The sequence below is a fragment of the Zalophus californianus genome, chromosome 3, assembly GCF_009762305.2.
Source record: "Zalophus californianus isolate mZalCal1 chromosome 3, mZalCal1.pri.v2, whole genome shotgun sequence".
Lineage (NCBI taxonomy): Eukaryota > Metazoa > Chordata > Mammalia > Carnivora > Otariidae > Zalophus > Zalophus californianus.
Window position 1 is genome coordinate 70,286,641 of NC_045597.1, and position 25,823 is coordinate 70,312,463.

At 38.9% G+C, this 25,823-nt stretch overlaps 1 pseudogene; it reads right to left on the bottom strand.

The window, feature by feature from the left end:
* Window positions 1-22,205: 22,205 nt before the first annotated feature.
* LOC113920545 lies at window positions 22,206-24,245 on the bottom strand (annotated as a pseudogene).
* Between the last annotated feature and the right edge of the window lie 1,578 nt (window positions 24,246-25,823).

Below are 25,823 nucleotides of genomic sequence, written 5' to 3' on the forward strand. Positions count from 1 at the left end.
TGCTGCTAATAGATTCAGTTTCTTCACATTTATTTTTTTATTTCAGGCAGATTTTTTCCAAAACCATAAGAAAAATAATGCCAAAAGCAAATATACAGGCTAATAATCTGAGTGGTTTAGTTAACATTTTCTGTAACACATAGAACTTAAAAATTGATTCAAGTGGGAAACTTGATAGATGCGTAAGGATGAAAGGGTTTGAGAACATTACCAAAGAAAGCACAAGCAAGAGTCCTGAGCTTAGAGGTTTTCATGCCAGTTCCTTTCAAAATACAGATGATTCCACTTAAATTCTAACTAGGTATGAAAAAAAGCCCAGATGATTTCATAAAGCTGGATAATCTCTATTTTAATAGAAAGAAAGGGGGAAAGGGAAAAGATGGCAGGGGAGTAGGGGACTCTATTCCAACCGGTCCAGAATTGAGCTGGATATCTACCAGACCACTCTGAACACCCATGAAATCAGCCTGAGATGTAAGAAGATAGATCTGGATCTCTACAAACAGAATATCGCAGGCGGTTGGTTTCGAGGTACAAAGCGGGGAGCCATGATTCCGCGGGCAGATATCAGAGGATAAACAGAAGGTGGAGGGAGCCGAGCTGTCAGGATCCTACACAGCCGGTGAGTAATACCCTCCCATGCTGGGGACTGGGCACAGACTCACAGACCAGTAGCGGCAGGGAAAGACTTTAGGGCAGCCCCCTGGACTGAAACTGGAGTGGCGGGCCCTGCATGGGAACTGGGGGTGGCTGGCAGTTTTAAAAGCACAAAGGACAGAGATGTGCCCCGACCTGGAGACAAGGACTGGGAGTATTGCTGAAGGACACACAACCCAGGATGCTGCAGTTTGTAGCAGCACAGACAGAAACGGAGATAGTGTGGCCTGGAGAGCTCACTGAAGAACAGACTGTGATCTCTCTGCTCTGAGGCAGAAGGTTGGAAACAATCTCTTCTGCTCTGACTCTTGGAAGAGACGCGGAAAGCTACAAGGGAAAGCCACCAGAGAACAAAAGCCCCCCCAAAACCAGTTTTCACTGAGCCCATCACCCACCACTTGGGGCAGGGCAACTCTGCCCAAACAGGGTTGCCTGAGTAACAGTGCGGCAGGTCCCTCCCCAAGAAGACAGACTGGTAGAACAAGAGGCCAGAACCATAAGGTCCCTATAAAACAGGTGCATCTTGCTTGAGTTGTGGTCAATAATTTGGACTCTATACATTCCCTCAACCACCCCTCAACAGAATGACTAGGAGGAGGAACCCCCAAAATAAGAAAGACTGAGACTATGACTTATACCACAGATTTACAAATGGATACAAATATAACCAAGATGTCAGAGATGGAATTCAGGGTAGCAACTGTGAAGACAATAGCTAGAATGGAGAAATCAATTAATAGCAACATAGAGTCTCTAAGGGCAGAAATGAAAGCTGAACTGGCAGAACTTAAAAATGCTATCAATGAGATCCAGTCTAATCTAGATAATCTAATAGCTAGGGGTAAGTGAAGCAGAAGAACGAATTAGTGATCTATAAAACCAATTAATAGACAAGAAGGAAAAAGAGGAGGCCAGGGAAAAACAACTCAAAATCCATGAAAATAGAATCAGAGAAATAAGTGACACCATGAAACGTTCCAATGTCAGAATTATTGGGATCCCTGAGGGAGTGGAGAGAGAGAGAGGACTAGAAGATATATTTGAGTAAATCATAGCTGAGAACTTCCCTAATCTGGGGAATGAAACAAACATTCATGTCCTAAGGCAGAGAGGACCCCTGCCAAAATCAAGGAAAACAGGCCAACACCCCAGCATGTAATAGTAAAACTCACAAATCTTAGAACCAAGGAAACCTACTTAAGGGCAGTTGGGGGAAGAGAGTCCTTACGTACAAAGGGAGGAACATCAGAATAGCATCAGACCTATCCACAGAGACCTGGCAAGCCAGAAAGGGCTGGCAAGACATATTCAGGGTACTAAACAAGAAGAACATGCAGCCAAGAATACTTTATCTGGCATGGCTCTCATTTAGAATGGATGGAGAGATGCAGAGCTTCCAAGACCAGCAGAAACTGAAAGAATATGTGACCACTAAGTTGCCCTTGCAAGAAATATTAAGGGGGGTTCTATAAAAGGATAAAGACCCCAAGAGTGATCTAGAACAGAAATTTACAGGGACAATCTATAAAAACAAGGTCTTCACAGGCAACATGATGACAATAAATTCATATCTTTCAATAATCACTCTTAACGTGAATGTCCTAAATGCTCAGGGTTACAGACTGGATAAAAAGATAGGACCCATCCATATGCTGTCTACAAGAGACTTATTTTGAACCTAAAGATACATCCAGACTGAAAGTGAAGGGATGGAGATCCATCTTCCATGCCACGGACCTCAAAAGGAAGCTGGGGTAGCAATTCTTAGATCAGAGAAGTTGGGGTTTAAACTAAAGACTGTAGTGAGAGACACAGAAGGACACTATATCATTCTTAAAGGGTCTAGCCAATAAGAGATATAACAATTGTAAGTAACTATGCCCCCAACATGGGAGCAGCCATCTACATAAGCCAACTGTTAACCAAAATAAACAGTCATATTGATAACAATACGTTAATTGTGGGAGACCTCAATACTCCACTCTCAGCAATAGACAGATCATCTAAGCAGAAAATCAACAAAGAAACAAGAGCTTTGAATGACACACTGGACCAGATGGACCTCATAGATATATACAGAACATTCCACCCTAAAACAACAGAATACTCATTCTTCTTGAGTGCACATGGAACTTTCTCCAGAATAGACCACATACTGGGTCACAAATCAGTTCTCAACTGATACCAAAAGATTGAGATTATTCCCTGCATATTCTCAGACCGTAATGCTTTTAAAACTGGAACTCAATCACAAGAAAAAATTTGGCAGAAATTCAAACACTTGGAAACTAAAGACCACTCTGCTCAAGAATGTTTGGGTCAACCAGGAAATCAAAGAAGAACTTAAACAATTCATGGAAACCAATGAGAATGAAAACACATTGGTCCCAAACCTGTGGGATATTACAAAGGTGGTCCTAAGGGGGAAATACACAGCCATCCAAGTCTCACTCAAAAAACAAAACAGAAAAATCCCGAATTCACCAACTAACTTTACACCCTAAAGAACTAGAGAAAAAGCAATAAGTGATGCCTAAGCCATGCATTAGAAGAGAAATAATTAAGATTAGAGCAGAGATCAGTGAATTAGAAACTAGAAACATAGTAGATCAGATCAATGAAACTAGAAGCTGGTTCTTTGAAAGAATTAATAAGATCGATAAACCACTGGCCAGACTTATCCAAAAGAAAAGAGAAAGGACCCAAATTAATAAAATTATGAATGAAAGGGGAGAGATCACGACTAACACCAAGGAAATAGAAACAATTATTAGAAATTATTATCAACAACTATATGCCAATAAATTGAGCAACCTGGAAGAAATGGATGCCTTCCTGGAAACCTATAAACTCCCAAGACTGATACAGGAAGAAATTGACAACCTGAATAGGCCAATAACCAGTAACAAGATTGAAGCAGTGATCAAAAACATCCCAAAAAACAAGAGTCCAGGGCCTGATGGATTCCCTGGGGAATTCTACCAAACATTCAAAGAAGAAATAATACCTATTCTCCTGAAGCTGTTTCAAAAAATAGAAACAGGAGGAAAGCTGCCAGACTCATTCTATGAGGCCAGCATTACCTTAATCCCCAAACTAGGCAAAGACCCCATCAAAAAGGAGAATTTCAGACCAATATCCCTGATGAATATGGATTCCAAAATCCTCAACAAAATCCTAGCTAATAGGATCCAACAATACATTAAAAAGATCATCCATCACGACCAAGTGGGATTTATCCCCAGGATGCAAGGGTGGTTCAACATTCACAAATCAATCAATGTGATAGAACACATTAAAAAGAGGAGAGAGAAGAACCATATGGTCCTCTCAATTGATGCAGAAAAAGCATTTGACAAAATATAGGATTCTTTCCTGATTAAAACTCTTCAGAGTATAGGGATAGAGGGAACATTCCTCAAGTTCATAAAATCCATCTATGAAAAACCCACAGTGAATATCATCCTCAATGGGGAAAAGATGAGAGCCTTTCCCCTAAGATCTGGAACATGTCAAGGATTCCCACTCTCGCCACTATTGTTCAACATAGTACTAGAAGTCCTAGCAACAGCAATCAGACAACAAAAAGAAATAAAATGAATTCAAATTGGCAAAGAAGTCAAACTCTTTTTCTTCACAGATGACATGATACTTTATGTGGAAAATCCAAAAGACTCCACCCCCAAATTACTAGAACTCATACAGCAATTCACTTATGTGGCAGGATATAAAATCAATGCACAGAAATCAGTTGCTTTCTTATACACTAACAATGCAACTGTAGAAAGAGAAATTAGAGAAATGATTCCATTTACAATAGCACCAAAAACCAGAAGATACCTCAGAATAAACCTAACCAAAGAGGTAAAGGATCTGTACTCTAGGAACTACAGAACACTCATGAAAGAAATTGAAGAAGACACAAAAAGATGGAAAAACATTCCATGCTCATGGATCAGAAGAACAAACATTGTTAAAATGTCTGTTATATCCAGAGCAATCTATACCTTCAACGCCATCCCGATCAAAATTCCAATGACATTTTTCAAAGTGCTGGAACAAACAGTCCTAAAATTTGTATGGAATCAGAAAAGACCCCGAATCGCCAAGGAAATGTTGAAAAAGAAAAACAAAGCTGGGGGCATCATGTTGCCTGATTTCAAGCTATATTACAAAGCAGTGATCACCAAGACAGCATGGTACTGGCGAAAAACAGACATATAGACCAATGGAACAGAATAGAAGGCCCAGATATGGACCCTCAACTCTATGGTCAAATAATCTTGGACAAAGCAGGAAAAAATAGGCAATGGAAAAAAGACAGTCTCTTCAATAAATGGTGCTGGGAAAATTGGACAGCTATATACAGAAGAATGAAACTCGACCATTCTCATACACCATACACTAAGATAAACTCAAAATGGATGAAAGACCTCAATGTGAGACAGGAATCCATCAAAATCCTAGAGGAGAACATAGGCAGTAACCTCTTGGACATCGCCACTTCTTTCAAGCAACTTCTTTCAAGATACAGCTCCAAAGGCTCGTGAAACAAAAGCAAAAATGAACTTTTGGGACTTCATCAAGATAAAAAGCTTCTGCACGGCAAAGGAAATAGTCAACAAAACAAAGAGGCAACCCACAGAATGGGAGAAGATATTTGCAAATGACACTACAGATAAAGGGCTGGTATCCAAGATCTATAAAGAACTTCTCAGACTCAACACCCAAAAAAACAAATAATCAAGTCAAAAAATGGGCAGAACACATGAACAGACACTCCTCCAAAGAAGACATACAAATGGCTAACAGAGACATGAAAAAATGTTCATCATCATTAGCCATCAGGGAAATTCAAATCAAAACCACATTGTGATGCCACCTTATACCAGTTAGAATGGCAAAAATTGACAAGGCAAGAAACAACAAATGTTGCAGAGGTTGTGGGGAAAGGGGAACCCCTCTTACACTGTTGGGAATGCAAGTGGGTACAGCCACTTTGGAAAACAGTGTGGAGATTCCTAAAAATTAAAAATAGAGCTACCCTATGACCCAGCAATTGCACTCCTGGGTATTTACCCCAAAGACACAGATGTAGTGAAAAGAAGGGCCATATGCACCCCACTGTTCATAGCAGCAATGTCTGCAATAGCCAAACTGTGGAAAGAGCCAAGATGCTCTTCAACAGACGAATGGATAAAGATGTGGTCCATATAGACAATGGAATATTACTCAGCCATCAGAAAGGATGAATACCCAACTTTTGCATCAACATGGATGGGACTGGAGGAGATGATGCTAAGTGAAATAAGTCAAGCAGAGAAAGTCAATTATCATATGGTTTCACTTACTTGTGGAACATCAGGAATAGCACAGAGGACATTAGGAGAAGGAAGGGAAAAATGAAGGGGGGGAAATTGGAGGGAGAGACGAACCATGAGAGACTATGGACTCCGAGAAACAAACAGGGTTTTAGAGGGGAGGAGGGTGGGGGGATGGGTTAACCCAGTGATAGTTATTAAGGAGGGCACGTACTGCATGGAGCCCTGGGTGTTATATGAAAACAATGAATCATGGATCACTACATCAAAAACTAATGATGTACTGTATGGTGACTAACATAATAAAATAAAATTAAAAAAAATAGAAAGGTATAGGCCAATCTCATTTGTTAAAATTCATAAAGAAAATTCCAAATAAATCACTAGAAAATAATAATCTGCCATAATTAAGAAGGTCTTATAAGGGAAGAAAAGAATGGATTAATATTAGGCAAGCTAATGAAATGAAACATCAACTTTGATAGATCAAATAAGAAGAAAAAAATGAACTGTCACAGTAGATATTGAAAAGGCATTTAATATCATTGTTACCATTACTGATTGAAAGAAATTCTTTTAAATTTAATTTTGGAAGTATGTGAGCTATCTATTGCTGCAAAACAAATTTACCCCAAAATTAACAGTTTAAAACAATAAACATTTATTATCTCACAAAGTTTTTGCAGGTCAGGAATTCAGGTGTGGCTAAGTTGGATGACTCTGGCTCAGGGTTTTTCATGAGGTCACAGTCCAGATATCAGCCAGGGCTGCAGTCATCTGAAGGCTAGATTGGGGCCAGAGTATCTGCTTCTGTGGTGGCTTACTCTCATGCCTCACAAGTTAGTGCTGGCTGTTGACAGGAGGCGTCAGCTTCTCACCACTCTAGCACTGCTTGAGTGTTCTCACTACACAGCAGCTGGCTTCCCTCAGAGTGAGTGATCAAGGAAAAATTATCAGGCAGAAGCCTCAAAGCCTTTTGGGAACCCAGAAGTCACAAGACATCATTTCTATAATATCCCTCTTAGTTACATAGGTCAGTTTTCTTCAAAATGGGAGGAGACTATGCAGAGGTGTGAATACCAGAAGGCAAGAACCATTAGGGGAATCTTGGAGACTGGCTGTCCCAGATAGTTTTACATAAGATAACATAAAGAATATCTACTTTAAACCATAGACAACATCAAAGTTAAAATGGAAATGCTAACAATTGTTCCAGTAAAACTCAGAAGAAAACCAAGGTGCCTGCTGGAGTCTTATTATCCAGCATGTACCAGAAGTTTTAGGTAATCTAAGACACATAACAGAAATAAGAGCTAAATTTATTGAAAGAAGATACTTTTCAATTATTCTCAAATCATATGGTTATCTAAAGAGAAAACTCATTTATGCCAACAATATCTAATTAGAAAATGACTTTTATCATAGCACCAAAAATCATCAAGCAGCCAGAAATCTCCTAAACAATAAGAAAACTACACTTTACTGAGAGGCATGAGCAACTGAAAACTATGGAAGTGTACCATGTTCTCTGATTGGCAGATGTAACAATGAAAACATTCATTGTTTCAAAAAATAATTTATTAGTCTATTTTGGGAGGCATCCTAACAAGGTTTTTAAGCATTATTGATCAATTTTAAGTAATACTAGTTAACAAATAGGTAAAATAGCCGTGTGTGTGTATGTGTATATTTATGAGCTTTATTTATTTTTTGTTTCAAGTTTTTATTTAAATTCGAGTTATTGTATACTATATTGGTTTTGGAAGTAGAATTTAGTGATTCATCACTTACATATAACACCCAGTGCTCATCACAAATGGTCTCTTTAATCCCCATCATCCATTTAGCCCATCCCCCAGCCACCTCCCATCCATCAACCCTCAGTTTGTTCTCTATAGTTAAGAGTCTCTTATGGTTTGCCTCCCTCTTTTTTTTTTCCTCCCTTCCCTTATGTTCATCAGTTTTGTTTCTTAAATTCCACATATGAGTGAAATCATATGGTATTTGTCTTTCTATGACTTATTTCACTGAGCATAATACACTCTAGTCCTACCCACCTCATTGCAAATGGCAAGATTGCATTCTTTTTGATGGCTGAGTAATATCCCATTGTATATATACATATATACCACATCCATTCAGTCAGTGGACATCTGCGCTTAGCCAGGTATATATTGAAAAGGAAGAGGAAGGTTAGGGAAGGCATCCTGTTGGATATTAAAATACATCTGAGAAATATGATTACTGAACTTGATACTAATGCAAAATAAAGACATAAATCAATGTCATAAAATAAGTAGTCCAGGAAAAGTCTGACACATATGAACTTAAAATAATAATTTAAATTTCCAGTGTAACTTCTAGTGTAATAGTATCACAATTGGAGAGGAAACAAAAGCTTGTTAAAAATATGATACAGAAGTCCTCCCTCATCCATGGTTTTGTCTCCATAGTTTCAGTTACCATGGTCAATTGCAGTCTAGAAGCAGAAAATCCTCTTGCTGACATCTCCTCAGAAGGTCAGTAGCAGGGGCACGTGGGTGGCTCAGTTCGTTAAGCTGCCAGCTTTTGATTTCAGCTCAAGTAATGATCTCAGCATCCTGGGATCGAGCCCCGCATAGTTGGGCTCTGTGCTCAGCAGGGAATCTGCTTAAGGATTCTTTCTCTCTCTCCCTCTGCCCCTCCCCCCAACTCATGTGTGTTCTCTCTCTCTCTCTCTCTCAAATAAATAAATAAATAAATCTTTCGGGGGAGGGGAAGGTCAGTAGTAGCCTTAATGCTATGTTACAATGCCCACATCATTCACCTCACTTCCTCCCATCACGTAGGCGTTTTATCATCTTATAACTTCCCAAGAAGGGTGAGTACAGCACAGTTAGATATTTTGAGAGAGAGAGAGAGAGAGAGACCATATTCACATAACTGTTATTACAGTATATTACAATTGTCTATTTTATTATTAGTTGTTAATCTCTTACTGTACCTCATTTATAAATTAAATTTCATCACAAGTAGGTATACATAGGAAAAAACAGAGTATATCTAGGGTTTGGTCCTAATCCACTTTTTCAGGCATCTACTGGGATGGGTCTTAGAATGTACCCCTGTGGATAAGGGGGGACTGCTGTACTGGGTTAATTGGTTACAGATGTGTACAATTGAGCTAAAATGGGGAACACTGAGTACTGGGAATGAAATAGCTCCATTCTGGGACTTGGGTAAAACCAAATTTCAAAAGATACATCTCCACTTTCACATCTTTCCAAATTCTGACCCACCATTTCTTTTCTTTTCTTTTTTGTTATGTTCAGTTAGCCAACTGACCCACTCTTTCAAATAAATGGAAATTGAATATGCCTGGTGTCAGGTTTTCTCCACTGTTTTCAAAATCTCTCCTTATGAAGCAACTTTAATTTTGATCAAGTTTTTAGGAAAACTCTGTCTTTTGGATGGGGGCCTGATCCCAGTAAATGAGACAAGTTGTTTTAATCTCATCAGCATCACTTGTAAAGGTCCAGAAATCCAGTTCAGGCTTTCAGACTTGCAGAGTTTGAATATGCTCGCTCACCACATTAAACCTTTTCCTTGTTTTGTCTCTGCCTCATCTTACCAATGTGGGTTAACAAGAGAGAGGGGCAGGTGCTGGGAATGGACTAAATTTCAGGTTTATTTTGATTGATTTTTTTTCTCAGCGCTTTGAAGCATCTACTGCCAAAAGACTCAGAAAATGTGCGTGTGTGTGCGCGTACATAGCATCTAACCATAAGAAAATGGGACATGTTAATGGTCTTGAAAGTAAGATGTATCATGAGGAAAGAGTTTCTGCTTAGGGCTTTCCCTTCCTTTATAGAAACCTCTCACCCTGTGTCAAACCAAAAGATTATAGATTTGAAAATACTTTTAAATGTGAACCCCAAACAGAAATATACAGTAACAAGTTTATGGGTTGATCTGACTTGAATGGACTATTCTAATTTTGTGGCTTGGTAATGCTGAGGGAAATTCACTGTGATTCCAAATGCCTGAACAGTTTATCCAACTCCCATTTTCACCCCAGACCCAGATCTTGGCTCCCCTTTCATTCTCTGTCTTTCTGTCTTCATTTTACATTAGAGTCACGTAGAGATTTCCTCAAAAATGTAGAAGCCTGGGCCCCCAATATGAAGCTAACAGGCTTCCCCAAGAGATTCTAATGTGAACCAGGGTTGAAAATCACTGTTTTGGGACGCCTGGGTGACTCAGTCGGTTAAGCATCTGCCTTCAGCTTAGGTCATGATCCCAGCATCCTGGGATCAAGTTCTGCATTGGGCTCCTTGCTCAGTGGGGAGCCTACTTCTCCCTCTGCCTGCTGCTCCTTCCCCCACCCCATCCCCCGCTCAGGCTCTCTCTCTCTCTCTCTCTCTCTCTCTCTCTGACAAATAAATAAATAAAGTCTTTAAAAAAAAAAAAAAAGGAAGAAAAGAAAAGAAAATCACTGTTCTAAGTCATTGTCTATTGGAACTCTCCCTGGAATTTTTTCCCAATTAACATGCCACCAATGTCTCTGATTTTAGAATAGTAAAGTTAAATAAGTATAGATTTGTAAAATACTTTTTCTTTTGTGAGTGTTGTTGGAATTTACCTCTCCTGTATAATGTTCTGGTATACAATATGCTCATATTCATAAAGTTGTTGCAGTTTTTGGTAAGTGAGTTATTCTCCCCAGCATCTACACTTACTATAAGGCTCAATACCAAATGGCTGGTACTTATATATAATTTATTATGTGCACTATCCTGTCTAGATATTTTATATATCTCATTCAATCCTCACAATATCCTCTGAATTAAGTAATATTATCATCATCCCCCTTTTCAAATGAGAAACTCAGGCTATAGGGAAATTAAGTAATTTACCCAAGGTCATGCAGCAGAGCCATATTTGGGCCTAAGTTTTCCAGCTCTTATCTGCTATGTTATTTTGCCTCTCCTGCTTTATATTTTATGTCTTTACATTTTTTCAAAGCATAAAATACAGCAGAATAAAAAACTAATGAAGATAGAATGAAAGTATGTCTAGTCTTCTTGGCTTGTAAACAAACTGTAACATGGCTTGTTCTTTTCCCATAGGTAGGCAAACAAGTTAAGATTAAAATCACACAGCGAGAGAAAGCAGCTAGTTGTGCATCACTTGGGCCTTTGGCAAAGATTAGACATCCCTCAAAACTTCTAACAATCCTACACCATAACCAGAGATAACTTTGGTGTTGAAGGTTTACCCAGTAGACAATTTTATGTGTCATTGCTTCAACCTTTGAGTTTTTTAAGTATCAAATTATTCTAATCACTTATTGCAGTCCCTTCCTTCTGTGTGTAGAGGAAAAAAAAAAGACCCAAAGCCAAATAGACATAAAAACCTGCAATGACCCCTTCACTCCATAAGCATTTATTTAGTACTAACTACTGGTGTCATGATAGGTATTTCCAGGAACACAAACACGTGGGAAACATCTCTGATAGTGATACTCTGAAATCCTAATTGATGTGAACAATGACTCAAAGTCTGCAGAAGCACGGTCTCAGTGTCTTGCACAAAACCACGGGATGAGGCACTTACCACTGATGGCTGGCAACTCTCTGAGCTGCTTGGTTTTATAAACAGTAAGACAGGATAGAACACCCTTCCAATGAGGACTCAGTGAGGCTCATGAGAAAGATGGTGCCGGAACTGAAGTTGGATAAAATGAAAAGTCACCAAATTTCTTCTAGGCAGATCCTAAAACTCTTCCCATTAACTTTTAATTAAACTGATGCCTAGAGATAAACAATCCTCCCTCTGTACTCTTCATTAGAAACGAAACAGAAACAGAAACTCTTCTGGTGATGAATGCTTATACTTAACTATTTTATTAGTGCACTTGTACTCCTTAAATTATCTTTATTCCAACAACTATACCTGTTGGATACCCTGCTGCTTTAGATAAATCACCAGTGATACCCAAGTTACATTTGGCAGCTGAAGAGAAAAAAAACTAGCATCCTGAGGCTTAGCTTTGCTAAACTTAAAACAGAAGTCTACAGCTAATATCTCCATGAAATTTTTCTTTCATTCACTTATTTGTTAAATATTTGTTCTATGAGACTGTGGTGCACTGGATACATTTTCAACTTTACCTTCTACTATTTGCATTTTTAAAACAATTTCATGTAAATATAAGTAAAGCCTATTTTTCCTATAAATGAGAAGCTGCTGTGTTTCCTAATCCTACTTTAATTAAGGACTAAAACTATAGCTTGAATTATAAGATCATAAAATGAGAAATAACCTTTTAGCAACTTAATATATACAGAATAATGAGTGAATATTTTATGTTTTTTTGTAAGTGACCCCAGAAACCCACTTAAATCAACATGGAAAATGCTTCCCTGAATTTCTGATTAATGTTGCACTTATCTCTGGAGACAAAGGTACCAGTGATTAATAAAACAGACAGCAAAGTCGTATTTTTTTAAAGTTCTGGCATCTTAGCATTTTCAAATGCTGAAATTAATCTGAGGATTAATGATGAAGAAGGTCTGAGGTAGTTTGAGCTTGCACATTTTGTGGGATAGAATTAAAGAGAGGAACTAATCTCCAAAATGGGAGATAGGAGTCAGAGACAGAGAGATCATAAATTCACTGAGGCCTGTGTGTTTGGTTTGCAGAATGGTCCGACATCTGGGATTTCCTTGCCTTTGGCCCAAATTTATTGGTTTATTGCAGTTTCACAGTTGGGGCGTAAATTATGTCACAATCACTTAGACAATACCAGTTGTACGTTTTGTATTCATTCATCAAGCTTCCCATAACACTGCAAACCCACCACAGCTGTCACCATCCTGGGCACCAACAAGAGCCTGTTTGCATCAAGACACCCGACATCACACATTGTCATCATCTCATACACTCTGACTGTAGAAACCACAAAATAATAATGAATTGTAATCTTCACTTTTCCTATGAAAGGTAATATAATGCACAAGTCCTGTAGGAAATAGGTTGGTTCTCTCAAGCTTACAAGAATGCATGAGCCTGAAAGTTACCAAAATGGGAAGTGAATTTCTTTAAAGGGCTTTCTGTTACAAAGTGGGATGGAGACTTGTGTCAGACTGAAAACAGCTTAAACTAGAGCAGGATCTATTAAATCGTGTATTTTTATGTGGGGAAGGCTTTCAAAGGTATAATGCTAAATTGAGCTGGAGCTTAAAATGTGGAAAAAATCTTAAGATCCTTTGACTACACTGTGATCCCACAATTTTGTCTGGTCACACATTACTCATGCCCAATTGGGGCCATTATTTCTTCCTGCCTCCAGTTTCTCATTTATATAGCCATCCTGTTGCCTGCTTTCAGGCAAATATTTCTAAAATGCCATTGTTGGGGTGCCTGGCTGGCTCAAGTTCGAAGAGCCTGTGACTCTTGATCTCGGGGTTGTGAGTTTGAGCCCCACGTTGGGCATAGAGTTTACTTAAATAAAATTACATTTATTCAGTTTCCTTCATGTGGCTCAATGATATACATTGTCCCCAGCTTGGTCTTTCAGAGTTCTCCATTATCTTCCCTGTCTCCACAAATAGCAGCAGCTCAGAACTCTCCCCTTGGGGAACAACCATCTACTCAGGTCAACTCATTCATTTTGTAGTGAATATGGTGCTCCTTGCCATACCGAATTCCTGTATCTGTGCCCGTGTGTGTGCTGTTTCCTCAACCTGGAAGGTCACACCGTCCTCCAGCCCTTTTTTTGGGCCTAGCCCTCCCTCAGCCACAGCTCATTCTCTCTGGATGCTTGTGTCTCAGCGGATCTTTTCTTTCTCTGAACTCCCATGACCTTTACAGCCCACGCTTGAGCACCCTATCCTCTTAATGCTTCCTGTGACTTTGTCATTCATTACCTTCTTTTTTTTAAATTCTTATTGTTATTTTAATAACCATACATTACATCATTAGTTTTTGATGTAGTGTTCCATGATCCATTGTTTGTGTATAACACCCGGTGCTCCATGCAGAACGTGCCCTCTTTAATACCCATCACCAGGCTTAACCCATCCCCCCACCCCCCTCCCCTCTAGAACCCTCAGTTTGTTTTTCAGAGTCCATCGTCTCTCATGGTTCATCTCCCCCTCCGATGTCCCCCCTTCATTCTTCCCCTCCTGCTATCTTCTTTTTTTTTTTAACATAATTTGTATTATTTGTTTCAGAGGTACAGATCTGTGATTCAACAGTCTTGCACAATTCACGGCACTCACCATAGCACATACCCTCCCCAATGTCTATCACCCCGCCACCCCATCCCTCCCACCCCCCACCACTCCAGCAACCCTCAGTTTGTTTCCTGAGATTAAGAATTCCTCATATCAGTGAGGTCATTAGTTACCCTCTATAGAGCAGGAACTGTCTCTGACATGTCTTTTGTGTTTCTCACAGCAGAGGTGCAATGCTGAGAGCAGAGAAAATGTATAACACCTGTTGACTAATGCCCATATAAATACATCATTTCCTTTACTCAGTGAGCCTATTAGTTTTGAAACTTTACATTCTATCAATAATTCAATAAATTTCTAATTATTTCTATATGTACTGTTGCTATAAAAATCTTTCTCCAAATTAAAGACAGCCTGAATTTGTAAGGATGGCACAGGCACCATCATGCGCTGTCCCCAAATCCTCCAGCCTTGCAGAACCACCTTCCCTTCATCATTTATATTCAGATAGCTTGGCACTTGTCCCACAAATGATGGGAAACAGAGCATTGCCAGCAGTGTTTCCAGGGATTCTAAAGGAGATTATGTTTCTCTGAGTCATACCTTATTTCTTGCCTCTGTAGAATTTTCCATTTCATTTGTGTTTCTCTGTTATGATTGATATTTGCTTTCATCTTATATTAATATAAATAAGCATAGCTTTTCATTCTTGATTCCCCCAATTACGCCTTATACAAAACAGTTCTCTGTAGAAATATTTCATTCAAAAATTTGTAGAGGGAAAACAGGAGAAGAGTATTGCAAAGGATAGGAGAAAATTTGCAGTTGAATCTTAGTCTGAGATACCTCTAAGCCATTGCCTACATTCTCACCATTCCCACCTCAGAGGAGTTCTTGCTGGCTGACTTTCATCCTCAGTCCTCTGTCCACCCTCCAGCTTGTTTTCCATTTTTCCATTTCTTTCTTCCTTCTCAGACTGCTCCTGGAACTTAAAAAATCCCAGACCACCTCTCCACTTTTTTTTCCCTAACCTATTCAGATCACCTTTCTCTTCCACAAGTGGAGAAAGTCAAAGGTGCTTAACACTTCTCTCATGAAAATGAATCCTGCCATTAGCATGAAAATAGTTTTATCTTAATATGTAAATAATCCAACAATCCTTCATAATTTTAAAGGGGAAAATTAATATATATGCCAAGTCATTTTGCTGATTCTTTCTTCTGTATTTTCTATTATTTTAGGTGCCCAGAACTAGTGCAATTACTTATTTGCAGTGAGATTAGCTTGTTGAGCCAAAATTTCTTTTATATGATGTTCAACATTTTCCCTTAAGCTTCAGTCTTCCTGCAAATCAACCCAGGGATTTTCTCCAACTTTCAGATACACCAAGTAATGAAAACTTAACTTTGAAGTATTTATTGTGATGTGTTATTTGGGAAAGACTCTTGATAATGGGATTTGTTTTCTCTTGATCCATCCAGGTCATTAGAGAGATGGGTAGCTCTTCATCTTACAATGCTTCATCTTACAGATGTTTCTTTGACTAATTAGAAAGCCTGAAAATTTTTCTTAGTGATTAGATGGAGGGGAAAAAAAGGAAAAGACATTCTTCAGTATTAATCAAAACACATGTTAGAACCCTTGAAGCTTGAGGTGCAGGGTGACCATCTCAGCCACCATATGCTTTAGAAAGAGTTGAGAAGACAAATCAATAGTAGAGGGGCTTGAGAATGTTACCAGGAATTAATTAATATCAGCTAGGCATTAAGTGGAAGATTCCAGAGCCAGAAGCCTGAATGAAGCTGGAGTAGGCAACAGAGGTGTAGAGGTTGAAATAAGAAGCAAGACCTCACTAATATTTATAGGGCCCAGAACCAGGGTACAAATGTAAGCCCTCACATGTGTCTAAATACTTAAAAGTTGTAATAAATCCCTTGAAAAAACTATTAAATGAAAGATGTTTTATCCTCCTGCCTTGACAAATATACCTTCCTAAAAACTTGGAAGGCCAGATTTGAATTCAACATTCTCAAACTCTTCAGAGTTCTATACTACCATATGACGGCACAGACAGAGAGTTGGTCCAGCTCTTGGCTCCCCAGCTTTTGCCCTCTCTCCCCTTACCCCCAGCTCAATTCAGAAGGGTTAAAGGACTTGGACACATGCCTGGGGTCAACTCAGCTTTCATATCCAGATGCCATCCACACCCTTGTAGTCAGCCATTCCTCAGCCATCTGGGCCTATGGTTCTACAGCCAGGTAGTGTCTGCCTCAGAAAGATAGGCCCAGTGATGAAGCACACACATTCTTTGAAAGTGGGCTTTAATCTGTTTGGACAAGTGATTCTGAGGTGCTGTGTACCTGGGGCATATTATAGAAGGAGTTTTTGTTTCCTTGACTCTGAGCCCTCCTTGCCCTATGGGATGAAGTATAGCCTGAGGAAGTTCAGAACAGAGTACTAGGCCCAGGACTGGTGTCCCTCTTGCCTAAATTTAATGGCAACATTGACAAGAGGAATGCCCACCCCCAACCAGGAGAACTAGGAGAGTCTAGTGGGGTCACAGGAACTAAATATCAAGGTGTAAGGCAGAGGTTCCCAGTAAATCAACTGGAAGATTCTTAAACCTCTAGGGTCTACCTAAAATTGGTTCCACTCACCTATCCTCCAGTTACTTTTTAATATGGACAAGTATCACCACTTTTAGAATCCATCACTCATTCCTTATTCTCTAAACCTCTCTTCCTTGCAAGGTCCTCACCAAATTCCCCCACTGGAATAGTGTCTTTCCCTGTATTTCCTCAAAGGGGCCGTGAGGGACATATGATGGCAAGAGGTGACGTGCAGGAGGTGAAGGAATGGTCTAAAAGAAGGTAGATGTTGGCCAAGTTGACAACCATGAAAGATCTATAAGACATGTAAACAATCTCTGGAGAGTCTCTGAAATTATTGGGGATAACTCATAAAAAGTCTGATCTTCCTGTAGTTATACAAAATGGAACCTCAATAGATGTTAGTTTGGCATTAAGGGGAAGGACCCCTTCATCTGGGGGCAAAAATACTAAGTTGTTGACAAAGATGTAGAATAATAGGAACCCTCAAACCTCATACCCTACTGGTGGGGGTATAAATTGGTTGTGGCCATTTTGGAAATATTTTGTATTATTTAATAAAGCTGTATGCACAGATTCTCTGTAACCCAGCCATTCCACTGTGGTATATATCCTGCAGAAATGCACACATGTGTGCACCAAGAACATATATAAGAATGTCGCAGTAGTATTACTAGTGTGAGCCTTGAACAGGAAACAACCCTAATTATCATTCAACATTAGGTCGGATAAGTAAAGCATGCATAATTATCAACAAAATTGTATGCAGTAATGAAAATTAATGAATTACTACAACACACGACATGGGTATATCTCACAAATATGCTATTGAGTGAAAGAAATCAGACACAAAACACTTATTATAAGATTCAATGTATATATAGTTCAAAAACAGGTAAAACTGAGTTATATAAGCAGAGGTCAGGCTAGTGATTACCTTTGGGAAGGAGGGGAGGGATGGCAAGTGGGAGGGATATGAGAATGATTGGCTGTGCTCGAGTTCTTGGTGAGCACACAGGTGTTCCCTGTGTGATAATTCATTAAGTTGCAGGTTTATATTTTATGCCTTTTTCTATGTGTATTATACTTCAGTAAAGAGTTAAAAAAATTGAGGAATACAAGCTTATACAAAATAGCATTATTCCATGCATGTTCTCGGTTTTGATTGTGAATGTGATCAGGCTACTACGGAAGTGAGATAAAACAGGCTTGTTTTATCTCACTTCCGTAGTAGTAGAAGAGGAGTTTGCTCCAAGGAGCAAGAAATGATTCTGATTTTTTCACCCAAATGAGAGTCGTGTGTTAGAAATGGAAACATGGAAAATAAACACAGCAATCTCTGGTGGCTTTTAAAGTCAAAATCAAACATAATCAGGAAAATTTGGTAAAACCCCATCGCAAAGAAAGCTATCTGCTTTCCCCTGGCTCTTGTTTTCAGGGTGTTGTCTTTCCTGGTAAATTTGATTTTACTGTTAAAGTTTTCAAAACATGAAACTAGATCTCTGGGAAACAGAACAAACAACAAAAATGGGAGGCCCAGGCTGCTTCCTCCTATACCTGCCTCCCAGTAACGTGGAATTTTGCCAAGGAAAAATGAACAACTTCAACTTGGATTTGAAACTCATTAAGGGCTCTTCTGAAGTCAAGATGGATTTCCTCTCTTCCCACTATAGAAATGCATCACCCAACAGCCTTGTCTGACAGAAACCTCCAAGAGTAGAAAATCAAAGGCCATTGGCCCATGGAGACTGGAAGAAATTCTGAAGGCAGAGAACTGAAATTGGCAATTCTGTTGTCATGGCCAAAGGAAACCCTTTGGAGGCTATCACGGAAAAGGAGGGGATAGAATATTAATGGTCCCAGGAGAGCCATAATATGTCAAATTGTGTTCCGCATCCACATCCTTGTCTGTGCGTGTGAAAGTTCTTTCCCTAAACGTAGGAATAGAAATAAAAATGGAAAGAGAAGGCAGCTTTAACAAACTCTGGGTTTTGGAGTCAGTGTGTAGTTAGTGACTGTATGCATTTGCTGATGACCAGGCCAGCAAATAAATGGGAAACAGTTGAGTGTTCTTCAATAAAAGGTATTTATGTTTTCATTGGGTTTTAAACTGAAGTTACTCTGTAGTCATTCTGTTCATAATACAAGCATCCACTCAACAAAAGGAATATTCTCCTTTAATAAAATTCTCAAGCAAGCAGCACCTCTATAATTTCCAGAAGAGGGAGTTGCAACATACAGAGTTTAGGTCAGTAAATCTTTTTGATACTACTTATCTATTTCTCAGGAAAGAGAGGAAGAACTAATGAGAGTGGGGGGCAATGTGTCAGAGTGAGTGGTGGAGTTAGCAAAAGTATGGTGACTAGGAAACCTGAAATAAATTATCACAGGGTAACACAGTGGCCCCTGTCAATGTCACTGAGGAAGAAGAGAGGCAACTGGTTTTACAGGAAAGGGATAGCAGAAAAGCAGGAAAGCTTTCCTTCCTTTGTATCAAATGCTCCTCAAGTGCTTATATTTTAGGGGCATATTGGTAAAGAGATTGGGTGGGAGTCCCATTTCAAGGATTTACAAGGGGGTAAAAGAACTGTTTGTGGTGAAAACAAAGAGTACTGCCCTGCCATATGCAGTTAAGGAGTATTAACAAGTCATAATTTAACTATTTTAATTTTCAATCATATTTGGGAACAGGAAATAAGAGCTGTGGGGTGGCTGATCGTAAGTTGAAGGCGAAATGTGTTGGGTTTTTTTGTTTTGTTTTGTTTTGTTTTTGCCAGATTTGCATCTAGATGGATGTCTAGGATGATTTTCTTTTTTTTTAAGATTTATTTGACACACAGAGAGAGAGCACAAGAAGGGGGAGCAGGCAGAGGGGAAGGGAGAAGCAGTCTCCCCACTGAGCAGGGAGCCTGATGTGGGGCTCGATCCCAGCACTCTGGGATCACAACATGAGCCAAAGGCAGATACTTAACCAACTGAGCCACCCAAGCACCCCTGGGATGACTATAATACACAGATATCAGGTTCCAAAGTTGAAGGGCAAATCACTAATCTGAACTAGAACCACCTCCATTCTGCCAAAGAAGCATCCTATAGAATAGCTGTTCTCAAAGTGTGGTCCCTGGTCCAGCAGCATCAGTATCCCCTGGGAACTTGATAGAAATGCAGATTCTCAGGTTCCACTTTTATAATGATTGGTTTTACATTTTTAAAATCATATGGGAAATAAAAAGAGGAGTTACAAAATGAAAATACAAGAATGCTAGCTTTTATATTTAATTATGTAGTTACCTTTACTGGAGTTCTTCATTTCTTTGTAAGGCTTCAAGTTCCTTTCATTTTACTGAAGGATTTCCCTTACCATTTCTTGTAGAGCCAATCTAGTAGCAATGAACTTCCTCAGCTTTTGTTTGTCCAAGAATGTCTTAGTTTCTTTCTCTTTTTTTAAGATTTTATTTATTTATTTGACAGACACAGCGAGAGAGGGAACACAAGCAGGGGGAGTGGGAGAGGGAGAAGCAGGCTTCCTGCTGAGCAGGGAGCCCAATGCAGGACTCGATCCCAGGACCCTTGGATCATGACCTGAGCCGAAGGCAGACGCTTAATGGCTGAGCCACCCAGGCACCCCCAAGAATGTCTTAGTTTCTCCTTCACTTTTAAAGGACAGTTTTGACAGAGGATTCTTAGTTTGGAGTTTTTTTGTTTTTTGTTTTTTGTTTTCTTTCAGCACTTCAACAATGTCGTCTCATTCCTTTCTGGCCTCCATGGTTTCTGATGAGAAATTTGCTGCATTGAGGACTGCTTGCCTGTGACAAGTCTGTCAGATGGTTTGGAATGGTCATTGTCTTTGTCTTTCAACAGTTGGATTATAATGTGTCTCACTGTGGCAGTCTTTACATTTGTCCTTCTGTAATTTGTCCAGGTTCTTAAATATGTAGATTGCTACATTTTATTTTCAGTCAATATTTCTTCAAATGTTCTTTCTGCCCCTCTCTTCTCTCTTCTAGAGTTCCTATTATGCTTATGGCAGTATAAGTCATGGTGTCCCACAGGTCTCTTAGGTTCTGTTTCTTTTTCTTCATTCTTTTTCTGCTCCTCACACTGGGAGTTGTTTTGTGTGTGTGTGTGTGTGTGTGTGTGTGTGTGTTTAAGCTTTCAGCAACATATTCATTTGTGGTTGAAGAAATCCAGGTAAATTTTTTTTATACACAGATATATTTATTTATAAATATTAGGAACACAGTTTATAAAAGAATAAAACTCCTCTCTAGAGCATAAGACAACAGAACAAAGATAGGTGCTATTATACAAATGGAATGAGTGAACATAAGACTGTGATTTTCAAGCACACTTATATTACACACAATTTTAAAACTATTGAATCTTTGAAACTATAGAATTGGTAAAGGATGTATTTAGGTATTAGTTCAGAGACTTATAAAACAATTTTTGGGGGTGATATTTAATGTGTGGGGAGAAGAAACTGTTTACTGTATATAACTATCATGTTTCAAGGAACATGACTTAACAGTAAAGTTTTTATTATATTTTATATTAGTTATATTTTATATTAGTTATTCTAGAAATACTACCTAAATTAGAATGACATTATATATTCCTTCTCTAATTCCATTCTAATAGTCTACAACTATATCAAATGAAATGAGGAAAGTTAAAGTTTTAACATTTTAGATAGCCAAGTTACAAAAGGAACTAAAGAAAGAAACTCAGATTTAAAGTTTCAAATACCCACTGCATTTGGCACCTTTTCTTTTTTACTACAAAGTATTTCCTCTTAGAAATGGGGCATTTAGTTAATTATTGTTTGTGGTGACCTCAGCTACAATAAAAAAGAAGCCAACAGAGACCACAGACTCACTAGCATTGATGGAAAGTGATAGTGAAGAGCCAAAGCACAAGAGACCACAGCAGCCCGGGTAACAAGAATTGAGTGGAAAAGCAAGCTAAAACTTCCATGTCTTCACTTTTGAAAGGGGTCATCACATTACAATTATTGACTTTCCTACTGATCCAAAATTAAGAAAAGGCAAAAAAAGTCAGTATTCTGTCTGCCGCGTTACTTATATTTAATGACTAACAATTTAAGACTATTAAAAGTGAACAAGCCAACATGATGATCAAACCTGTTTATATTCAAGGAACATAGTAAACTACTTGACAAAATTTACCTTTCTTAGGAACTCCCTCTGCTGAGATTGACAAGGTAGGATTAGCGTTCTGCTGCACAGAAGACATTCCTGCTATAACGTGAACATCAGTAGAAGAGCTCACTGCCATGAATACTTAGGTACTTGGCCAACTCCTAAGAGACATACCAAGCTACAACAAGCAAACCAAAGCCCCCAGGAACAACAGAAGCCCCGTTCCTTATCATCACTTTATTTGTCCTGTGCTGTTCCAGCCTCTGAGTACATGGGGCATAGTGCTGCAGTCGGACGGCATACAAAAGCATCGGTTTCACCTCCTAACTCTGTTAACTGCTTCAGTGATGACACGCATGGATAATGGTCTTTTAACATATCTGGCAATTTAGAAGTCTTCTCTTGAATACGTCGAGAACGTCTAACTGGTGTTAGAAACTTTAGCTCTTTAAATGTAGTATCTGTGTTGTCAGACTGGATCTTCTTTTTTACACTTTGTAGGTATGGTGTAGTAGACACATTATATTTAATTAAGCAAATGCCCCTGGTTTCTGTACTGCGGGTTTTAACATCATTGGTTGGATCTTTCGTTTTGTCATCTTCTTCTTTTTCACCATCTTGAAATACCACATTTCTAGGTTTCTTTTCCATTTCTGGTCTTCCTGACTCTAGATTAACACCTGTATCTTCACTGTTGACTTCTTGGATGTATTCCTTAGTTGCACAAGCCTCAATATTTTCTCCATATTTCACTTTTTCTTGACTCTTCATTGTTAGAATCTCTGCAATTGCATGTCGCATCTCTTCAATAGGCTGAGCCCCTGCCAGAATAGCTTTCTCATAAATTGTGATAATATTTTCAATAGGACTTGTGAGCGGTTCAATACATGCAAGGCATATCCAATATTTAACAAGTTTTTTGGCATCTGGAATATTTTTAATCAGGTCATTCAGTATGACCAATATTTCTTCTTTTGGGCACCCCTCATTAATCAGGTTTAGGCATTCCGAAAATGTCTTGTTTACTTTTTCAGTAAATAATCTTTGTTCATCTTCTTCTACCATGGTCGTCCAAAAGGACCCAACTGAGTTTTCGTTTTGCCCTTCAGGCTCAGGCTGGGTAACCACTGAGCTAGGAGGCCTTTTCAGCACTTTTCTCTTACCAGCTTTCCACTCACTCAGACGAGCTTTTCTCTCTTCCGCTGTTTCTTTGGGCTGAGCCGATCTATCAAGAGTTGCTTTTGCTATAGTGTGTCTGTGAGGGTCAATGCTTTTTGATTTCTGTATCAGTTTGGTGTTAGAAGACGAAGCAGGCCTGGCTACAGTTTCAGAGGTCAGGCTTCTTGACAGTGTCTTCTTTCTCTCTACATCCTGAGAACTGGTTTTGGCACTAGATGAAACCATGTTTGATTGCAGTAATTCTTTCTCCCGAGGCCCTTTCCGGATTGTAACATTGGCAGTGGCTCACCTGATGCCCCGTTTCACAGCGTCCTGAGCACTGTCGCGGTGACTTCTGATAGGAGGCCACACCAGCTGTCTGTCCTGAGATGCAGTGCTCCCAAGTTTAGTGGTGGTCACCGCATTTGGGGCTCTATCACTTCGCACTGTTGCACTTCGAGTGTCCGTGGGTGGAGGCTCTGGGTCTTTAGGGATAGCAGCTGAAGGCTTCTTTGTTGTTGCAAAACTCTCATCTCTGACTGGTAGGGGCTTTCTAAATGAATTAATCTTAGACAACAATTTGGCCATGGTAAGACCCAAGCACAAGCTTCTTGGACATGTTAGCATCTTGCTTTGGTTTTTCTATGGATATTTGTTTCTTTTTATTGTTGTTTTTAAGATGAAACACTTGGCTTAATGTCATGTGTTGACTTTGAGGGTCATCTTTAATTGGTACAGAGTGTGCCATTTGATTATTATCCTCAAAATTATGTGTGTCAACTGCTATTGTTGAACTGGTTAATTCATTAGAAGGTCTTAAAGGAATACAATTTTTTCCCATTGTTATATGATTTTTGTTCCCAGGAGGTCTACTGACATTTTCTTTACCAGCCATTTTTGTTTTAAATTTCAGAACTTTTGTCTCTTCATGGACTTGGCCCTCAGAGTTCATCACTTTCTGGTCTCTACTGGGTATGTGATTTTCCTGTTTGTATGCAAAAAAAGTTTTTCTTTTTAACATATGTTCCCTGAGTTTTTGTCTTCTTTGTTCTCTGAACGCGGGCTGAGCCCTCTGGCTCGGGGCAGCTGTAGGTCCTGGGGCACGGCTGGGGTGCTCATGGCTGCTACCCGACGGGGATGCGCCTCCACTCCCACAGGCCCGCACCACGCCAGCTGAGGCCCCGGCACCGAAATCCAGGTAAATTTGTGATTTCCTTGTACTATTTTATGGAAACCATCATTTCATGCCATGGGAGATGTAATTTATGTAGTATCTTAGTTCTCCACCATATGTTCTCTGTAATTTGATTTTCCAGGTGCCTAAACATCACCACCTTGTTATGAAAACTTGAAATAATGAAGTTTGGTTTTTGTTTATTCATTTGTTTCATTTTTTAGATTTCACATGTAAGTGAAATGATATAGTACTTTTTGTTTACTGTCTGGATTATTTCACTTAGCATAATACCCTCTGGGTCCATCCACATTGTTGTAAATGGCAAGATCTCATTCTTTTTCATGGCTGAGTAGTATTCCACTATGTGTGTGTATAAGTGTGTGTGTGTGTGTATGTATATGTGTGTATATATATATATATATATATATATATATATATATATATATATATACCACCTCTTCTTTATCTTCATCTATCAATGGACACTTGGGTTGTTATTATGTCTTAGCTATTATAAATAATGATGCAATAAGCACTGAGGTGCTTTTATCTTTCCAAATTGTTGTTTTTGTTTTCTTTGGGCGGAATTATTGGATCATAGAGCATTTCTATTTTTATGTTTTTTGAGGAAACTCCATCTTGTTTCCACGGTGGCTGCATCAATTTACATTCCCACCAACAGAGCATAAGTGTTCCTTTTTCTCCACATTCTTACCCATGCTTGTTATTTCTTGTCTTTTTGATTTTAGCCATTCTATTAGGTGTAAAGTGATATCTCATTTTGACTTTTATTTGCATTTCCCTGATGATTAGTGATGTTAAGCATCTTTTCATATATCTGTTGGTCATCTGTTTGTTGTCTTTGGGAAAATATCTATTTATGTATTCTGCCCATTTTTTACTTGGATTGTTTGGGAGTCTTTTTGATGTTCATGTATAAGTTCTCTTTATATTTTGGACATTAACCCTTTATCAGATATAACACTTGCAAATATCTTTTCCCATTCAGTGGATTGCCTCTTCATTTTGTTGATGGTTTTCTTCACTGTGCAAAAGTTTTTATTTTGATACAGTCCCAATATTCTTTTTTCTATTTCCCTTGCCTGAGAAAAATGTTTCTGCAGTTGATGATAAAAAAATTACTGCTTATGTTTTCTAGAATTTTTATGGTTTCAGGTCTCACGTGTAGGTCTTTAATTCATTTTGAGTTTGTTGTTTTGTATGGTGTGAGGAAGTGGTCCAGTTTCATTCTTTTGCATGTAGTTGTTCTGTTTTCCCAATACCATTTATTGAGGAGACTGTCTTTTCACCATTGTCTATGCCTTGCCTCCTTTGTCACGATTAACTGACCATATGTGCATGGGTTTATTTCTGAGCTCTCTATTCTGTTCCATTTATCTATGTGCCTGTTTTTGTGCACATACCATACTGTTTTGATTACTCCAGCTTTGTAGTATATCTTGAAATCTGGAATTGTGATACCTCCAGTTTTGTTCTTCTTTCTCAAGATTACTTTGACT